We start from the raw sequence: 8,262 nt of genomic DNA, 5'->3' as shown, positions 1-8,262 counted from the left end.
CTCTCTCTCTCTCTCTCTCTCTCTCTCTCTCTCTCTCTCTCTCTCTCTCTCTCTCTCTCTCTGTTTAGACAGGGCCTCACTTTGTATCCCTGGCTGTCCTGGAACTCACTACTTAAACAAACTGGCGTTGAACTCACAGAGATCTGCCTGCCTCTGCCTCCTGAATGCCGGAATTTAAACGTGTGAGCCATCATGCCTAACCCATCACACCCAGCCAATCTCTGTCTTTACCAGCTGTTTTAGTTCATGGCTTGTCATGATAACCGGTTCTTTTTCTGTCCATTATTCTTGAATCCAACGTAACACCTTGGCATTTGTTTTGATTGACATTGGGATGGTTCCAAATGTTACATCCTAGACACCAGTTTTGTTTTGATTGGTACTGTGGCTCACTGTGCATGCCCATTCTTGCAAAGAAGATCATAATCTCCAGTTAGCTTCAGCAGCTCCCATTCCCACGGTCACAACAGAGGCACTCAGTCATGCATATATGCAAGCTCCCAGATGTTTCAAACTTAGACTTCCCATTGGCTACACTGAGATCACTTTCCACATCCTCATTCAAGTAACAGTTGTATAGATGAGAATGACTGCCCCATTTTTGCAAGTTGTAGACTTAAGTATAAAAAAACACTTGCTTCATAAAATTGATGTTAATTAGTGCAATCATTGCAGTAGAGCTACAATAGTAGAGTAATTTCTTCTACAAAAATCACTTACAGGCTAGGCTGGCAGCTCAGCTGGGGAGGTAGCTCAGTGGTAGAGCACTTGCCTAGTATGCATGAAGTCCTGGGTTCTATCCCCAAACCAAACAAACCAATGAGCCCTTCAATTTCTTACCAGTACTATGGCTATTTCAGACCTTCTTTTCTGTTTCTTTGGATCTTTTTCCACCTGTTGAATTCTTCAAAAACAAACAAAGAAACAACAGAAAGATAAAACATAATATCTTATGTACTCTAGGTGGGCCTCAAAGCCCCCATGGAACTAAAGGTGATCTTGGCCCTCTGATCTTCCTACCTTTACCTCCTCCCATGTACTGGAATTACAGGTGTGCACTACCACATCTGTTTTTATGGGATGCTGGAGATTGAATTCAGACCTTTGTGTATAGCTATGTCTTCAGCCCAGTGCCTGCTGGATTCTGATGCATTACTCCCTTGAGATCCCAGCAGCCCAAAAAGCCAAGCACTGTGATACAGACCTGTAATTCCAAGGCAGGAAGATCAGAAGTTCTAAGTCATACTCAGCCACATAGTGGATTTGAGGCCAGCCTACATGAGACACCTTCTCAAAAAGAAAAAAGAAAAGAGGCCATTCTCACATTCATCTCACTTGGTTTCTAAATCCTTAATATCAGAAAACATGGACTTTGCTCCTTCGTGACAGTCACACATTCTCAACAACCTATAAAATCTTAGCTTTGCTTTTTTCTGAGTTTTTCTTTGTTTTCTCTTCTTTTGCCTTGCACACTTAACATGCTGTGTTTATAGTTTAGCAGCTTGCGGGCAGACACGACAGCACACTATACTATTCAATAGCAAACGGTTTGGGAGCAATAAAATAGAGTGAGTGCAGACGGTATTTAGTGCATGACTAAATGTTTCCATGTATATTATTCCTTAGCCTTTACCCTAGTGCCGGAGATGAGACAGGGTAATAAAATGAGGGGCCTGACACCAAGGTTGGCTATGCGCCTGTCTGAGCACTGTTCGTCTTTGGACTTCTCCTATTCCAGCCTTCTTGGAAAAATCAGAATGATTTCTTCATAGGCACTTATATGATGTTTTCACACCTCAGAAAATGATGAGACCCTCATGGCTGGCAAAAGCACGTGCTATGCGTGTGTCTGTTCTGGAAGTGCTAAAGTCCATTTTCTAACTAGATTTCAAAACACATGGACACGATACTGAAAAGTATTTTCCAGCATCCTGCTAACTTGCTCCATCACTTTCGCTTATTTTGTCTTTCCCTCCTACTTACATAATAAAGAGCAAGTCACATTTATTGGAAAAACTCATAGAACATGGAAGAAAATGAAGAAGTCCTCCTTCATTCCACCATCACGTATACACACTCAGAACCAGCTCGTGTGCAGCCTTCTGCAGAGGCAACACTGCCAGCAGTTAGATGTTCTTCCCGGTGAGCCTTCTATGATTATACACCACAGCGGGCGCCCATCACATTTTAACCACTGTGGCCACAAATTATATGCATAACGTTTATTGTTCAGTAATTTGTTCTCATCCATTTATCCCCCTTAGTATATTCTGGAAATCCTTTTCTGTATAGTTGGCCTAGTCTGTCTGGCTGTCTGGCTGTCTCTTTTTCTGTCTCTCCAATGGAGAAGGTGGAACTCAAGGGCTCATGTAGGCTACATGAGCATTGTACCACAGAGGTACACCCTATTCACAGTTCTCTTTTTAATATCTACAGATAAATATAGTATTCCATAGTTAGAACATACTGAAAAATATTTAATCGCCATAGTACTAGTTATTTAGAGTTTTAAAAATATTTTTGCTACTATGGCAATATTCTTTTTTTTTTTGTTTGTTTTGAGACAAGTTCTTACTGTTTACCCCAGGATGGCCTCAGATTCATGATCCTCCTGCCTTAGCCTTCCAAGTGCTGCTCCTGGAATTAGAAGTACATACCACTTGCCTGGCACAAAAATTCTTTTAATGTATATTTATCTTACATTAGCACTATAATAGAATGCCTATCTTTTCATCCTTAGCATACCAGATAGTATCGATGGTTTAAATATTATAAAGTTTGTATTAGCTTGTTTGCATTTCTTCTATCTCTGGTCTTTATAATTTGAATAACTATTCGTAAAAATTTTAAAGATATTTATTAGTATGTGTGTGTGTGCGTGCGTGCTTGCTTGCTTGCATACAAGCGAGTGTGTGTGTGTGTGTGAGTGTGCTTGCTTGCTTGCATACAAACGAGTGTGTGTGCATGTGTGTGTGTGCGCGCGTGTGTAGAGGACTCAGTGTGGCAGTCGGTTCTCTCTACACCATGTGGGGCCCGGAGGTGGAATTCAGGTTGCCAGGCTTGGTGGCAAGCACGTTAAGCAGCTAAGCCATCTCCCTGGCCCCACTGTTTGATTTTAGATGCATACAAATCTGTTCATCCTACTCTGTCACATCTATTTTTTTTCCACATCTGGGTTTTATCTTTCTTGGGAAAATTTTCTCAAGCCTATAAATTATAAAAATAACTTTTGAAATGTCTTCGCCTGTCTTTAGTGTTTAATGTTTAGTACACCGGGAACTTCTTTCTTCCTAGTGTGTGGCAGTGTTGCATTTGTTTCCTAGAGCTGGCACAATGCGTGGCCATAGCTGGGAATAATGACTATAGACATTTGTTCACAGTCGTAGAGCCCAGAGCCTTGAAACAGCATGTTGGAGGCTTGGCTCCATCTTGGAGGCTCTGAGGGCGATGCCTTCCCACAGCATCCCTCCCCAGCAGCTGGGCTAGCAGCAGCTCTGGGCCTCGACTGCCTACAGTCTCGGCATTCCTGTCTCGCACCACTTTCCCCTCCCTGTCTGTTCCAAGGAGATTCTTGGGCTAATCATTGTCTCAGGGTAGGCTCCACTTTAATTAATATGGCCTCGTCTTAGTCCTTCCTTTAGTTCCCAAGGAGTGCCCACTGGGAGGCTCTGGGAGGACATGACTCATGATGGGCTATTCAGCTTCCAGGGCTGAGGCTAAGCTCACCTGCTTAGTGTGTACAAGGCTCATGTTCAATCCCTGATACCACAAAATGTGCCCCACTTGGGCGCTCATACCACAATTCCCCACCCGAGAGACGGAGGCAAGAGGATGGCCAGCCTGGGCTACAGAGTGAAACTATGTCTCAAACAAACAAATTTCAACTTGTAATGTTAGAATTAGGAGTTTTCCAGATGGGAAGTTAATGATTTCTATAGTTTTCTAGCTAGTTCTGACATAGTTGCCACAAATACATTTGGGCCTGGGTTGTAGCTCAGTTGGTAGAACACTGGCCTGCATGTATTGTACAAAACTGTGGGCCCAGTCTTCAGCACCCCATAAACTGGGAGTAGCATAGCATATCCGTAATCCCAATATTCAGGAGTAGAAGCAGAAAGATCAGGAGTTCAAAGTCGTCTTCAGCTACACATCCAGACCAACGTGGCCCATTTGTGATCCTGTCTCAAAACAAAAAACAAAAAACAAAAAAACAAAAAAAAAACAGGGCTGGAGATGTAACTCACTTGGTAAAGTGCTGGCTTGAAACCTGGTGGGACAGGCTGTGATCCTGGAACAGAGACAGGAGGGTAACGTTCAAAGTCATCCTCGGCTACATGAGTTGGAGGCCAATCTAAGATACACAGAATCCTGTCTCAGAAAAACAAAAACCATTCAAGACTGTCTTGTTCCCTTGATGTCTTTGCTTCTTCCTTACTGGTTCAATTATGATTGGTTGTGGAGTGTTTTGATATATTCTAGCCAAACTCCTTTTCTTTCCCCATGCCCTTTTACTCAATTCAAGTATTTCTTGGCTTTTAAAAAAAATTCATTATCTCTAATTTGCAAAAGTTGGGTTTTGATTGAGATCACATTGAGTTTATACATCAATTTAGGGGAAATCAATGTTTATAATATTGAATCTTTTGTTATAGGGCCACGTTGTCTATTTGCTCAGGCATTCATCTATTTGGTAAAGTTATACAGTTGCTTTCATATAAATCTTGCATAATTTCTGTTAGATCTAAAACTAGTCTATACACACACACACACACACACACACACACACACATACAGTATATGTATGCATGGGGGTTTGGGTCAGTATCTCAGGTACCTCAGACTGGTCTTCAACTCAACATGAAACCAATGATGATCTTAGGAAGTTGATCCTCCAAGGGGAAAAGGAGGTCGTGAATTTGAAGGAGAGTAGAGAAGAGTCTATTGAAGGGTTTGGAGGGAAGAAAGGAGAGGGAGAAATGTAATTAGATTATAATACCCCCAAAATACTGATCCTCCTGTTTCTGCTTCCCAAGTGCTAGAATTATAAGTGTTTGCTGTCACACTTAGACTGTTTTATACCATTTTTTGTTTGTTTGAGACTAGGTGTCTCTATGTAGCCCTGGCTTTTCTGGAACTCGATATATATAGATCAAGCTGGCTTTGAACTCACAAAAATCCGCTTGCCTCTGCCTCCTGAGTGCTGAGATTAAAGGTGTGAGCCACTGTTGCACGAGTTCTAATTGGTCTTAATATTAAAATCCCGGAGCTGGATATGGGGGAAATGCAGAAAGATTAGAGAAACAAAGGAATAAGCCACAGCCAACTCTTACTTGCTAACTCCTCAGCTGATAAAAGGAGCGAGCTACTGTCTCCTCTCACCTTATATTCCTCTCTCCACCAAGCCATATCACTTCCAGTCTGTCTGTATAGACCTCCAGACCTCTATGGTTAACTAGTGGCTAGCTCCACTCTCTGATCTTCTAGCAAGCTTTATTTGTTAGAGCACAAACAAAATATCACCACATACCATTAAGCCCAGCTAACCAAGTTTTAAATAGTCCTTCTTCCATTGTATTTTCTAATTGATATTCATTGTTCATATGGAAAACCATTTATATTTGTATACTGATCTTGTATCTAGCCATCTTACTGTGTTTCAACTGATTTTTTATTTTTCTTGCTAAATTAATGTTAGTAGAAAACAGTGATCTCAATAAATATTTTTCTTTGTAGTGTTGATGCTCTTCTGAGAGTTTATTATACACATACACTATTATAGCGGAAATTATAGTTTTATAAAAGTGCTAATAGTATCCAGGCTGTGGTGGTGCACACCTTTAATGTCAGCACTCCAGAAGCAGAGACAGGCAGATCTCTGTGAGTTCAAGGCCAGCCTGGTCTACAAAGCAAACTCCAGGACACCCAGAGCTGTTACACAGGGAAACCCTGTGTCTAAAGCACTAATAGTAGAAATTAAACAGCCAGCGGCAGATAGAGTGAGCACTGCACTTGACAGTCAACATAGAAGAACATATGCAAGGCCTGGTGAGATGTCCCAGTGGGTAAAGAAAGTATTTACAAGCCTAACTACCTGAGTTCCATCCCTGGAATCCACAGTGGAAGGAGAGAACAGACTCTTGAAGGTTGCCCTTTGACGTGCACCTGAGCATGTATACATGGTTCATACACACGATAATGATAATATAGGAAAACATGAAGTACCATCAAGGCAAAGATAAAACCTCAGAATGAAACAAAATAAACCATGGGTTGAGGGGGGAGCAACACCTTGATTAGTGCAGGCTCTCTGGCCTGCACCCTGCACTAATACTACTTAAAACTTTCCAGATCTTTGTAAGGCCTCTGCCAGACAGCTCCTTCATGCTTCCTGGCAATGTGGGTAAAGGTATATCAGCCTGGCTCCCACCTCACAGTTCAATCTGTGAACTGACCATTTTACACTCTCTGAGCCCCATCAGCGTGGCCACATTCACCCCCCACCCCCATGGTGATCTTGCTGCTGAGGCTCTTGCTGCTCTCTATGATGGCTCCTCCCCAAATAAGAGTTTAAATATTTATGGGCTGGAGAGATGGCTCGGCAGTTAAGAGCATTTGTTGCTCTTGCAGAGGACCTGGGTTCAGTTCCCAACACTCACATGGGGACTCCCAATCATCTGTAACTCCAGTTCTGGGGGAAACGATGTCTTCTGACTTCCACAGGCACCAGCCATACATGTGGTCCCCTGTTCATGCAGACAAAACACTCACACACAAAAGAAAATTTAAGATGTCTAAGTATTTATAGCTAATCAGCTTTTTCAACCCTGTATTTAGTTTTGAGCCACTTACCTGCAGTTTTGGTAAAATATGACTTTTATGTTTAAAATTAGCTGTGTGTAGCAAAAGCTGTAGACTTTGCCTCATAAAGAATGGCTTTTTCTTCATTTGTTTCTTCATTAAATATCAAGTGCTGAAGTAAATATACCACTTACTTCCTACACACTGGTGGAGTTCTGCTTGTATAAAGAACAAATTAGCTACTTAAAAAGAAGCTTGGCTTTCTGTAGGACAAGTGATGATCACTCAGTTGCCGGATGCTCGTAAGGAAGGGACTATATTTTTAAGATTAAAGTTACCAGACAGAAGAAGCCTTGATTCTGTCGGTCTGTGAATAAAGGTGGAAGCCAGTCAGCTCAGTGTGGTGGTGCCTTTAATTCTAGTGCTCAGCTAGCTAAATCGGGAGAATTAAGAGTTTGGGGTCGACCTGACTACATAGTGAAACAAACAGGACTGGAGAGGTGCACAGCTGATCAAGCGCCTGCTGTGCAGATGCGAGGTCCTGGGTTCGAGCTCCAGAACTCACACCACACCAGGTGGTGGCGCACACTTTTGATCCCAGCTCTCAAGAGGTCCAGCTAAGTATATCTCTATGAGTTTGAGGTCAGCCTGATCTACATAGAGAGCTCCAGACCAGTCTGGGCTACATAGAGAGATCTTGTCTCAAAAAATAAAATAAATAAAACGAAGAATATGACTGCGGAGAATTCTACCAAAACATGGCTTTATTGTTTGGGATTATTATCTGTAATGGGAATGTTTTATTTTTTAATATAATCCACTTTATAATCAGAAAACAATACAAAATGTCATCTGACTTAAGCAAACAGTCACCCTGTTGTGGAGTTACCTGTGAAAATGAAGACATCCAATCTTGTTAGTCTTTTTTTCTAATTCAGGAAGGCAGCTGAATCTGTGCATAGGAATTTTTCTGGCTCTTCTCACTTCAAGGTAATTTCCCCACTGGCTCAATGTCCTTGAACAATTTTAAAGCATGAATTCAGAAGTGCTTGCTTAGCAATCTATATTTTTCACTTTTTACAAAGAAACATGTATGTGAAAGTCCCCAAAGTAGGAACGAATAGCCAAAGGCAAGCACTTTATAAGCAGCTCTTTGTGGAAGTTATGGTGTTATCGACAGGATCCCAGTGCACAGGAGCTAAGACTGCCTGTGGTGTGTGGCTCTGGACACTGTATACAGAAACCATGGACCCGGGGTGTGACCTTGCTTCCTAGAGGACTGGCTGTTTGCTTCTGCAAATAGACCAGGCTAGAACCCAGGAAGCCAAAGTCTGGAACTGGTTTAGGCAGGTTAAGGCCAATCAAAGATATCTTTAATCTAACAGGTGCTTATTATGTTAGTCAGCCTCTGTCACTGTAAAAACCAAAACCCCAAAAAGGTCAAGGCAATCCTAAAGGAGGATT

At 41.9% G+C, this 8,262-nt stretch overlaps 1 protein-coding gene and 1 long non-coding RNA gene across 3 annotated transcripts in view; one reads left to right on the top strand and one right to left on the bottom strand.

Moving 5' to 3' along the window:
• Nucleotides 1-8,262, top strand: part of Tlcd3a (TLC domain containing 3A) — a 28,217-nt gene that overhangs the window by 7,156 nt on the left and 12,799 nt on the right. The gene's annotated exons all lie outside the window — the stretch shown is intronic.
• Nucleotides 97-6,650, bottom strand: LOC126492399 (uncharacterized). The gene is made up of 3 exons (XR_007589579.1): nucleotides 4,835-6,650; nucleotides 4,245-4,288; nucleotides 97-1,287 (listed from the first exon to the last, which is right to left on the bottom strand). It is a non-coding gene; the product is annotated as an uncharacterized lncRNA (long non-coding RNA).

Source organism: Alexandromys fortis, unplaced genomic scaffold, assembly GCF_014885135.2.
Source record: "Alexandromys fortis isolate MF-2015 unplaced genomic scaffold, M_Fortis_MF-2015_v1.1 scaffold_80, whole genome shotgun sequence".
NCBI classification, from domain to species: domain Eukaryota; kingdom Metazoa; phylum Chordata; class Mammalia; order Rodentia; family Cricetidae; genus Alexandromys; species Alexandromys fortis.
The sequence above is the reverse complement of the archived record's forward strand: the minus strand, read 5'-3'. Positions and strand labels throughout refer to the sequence as shown.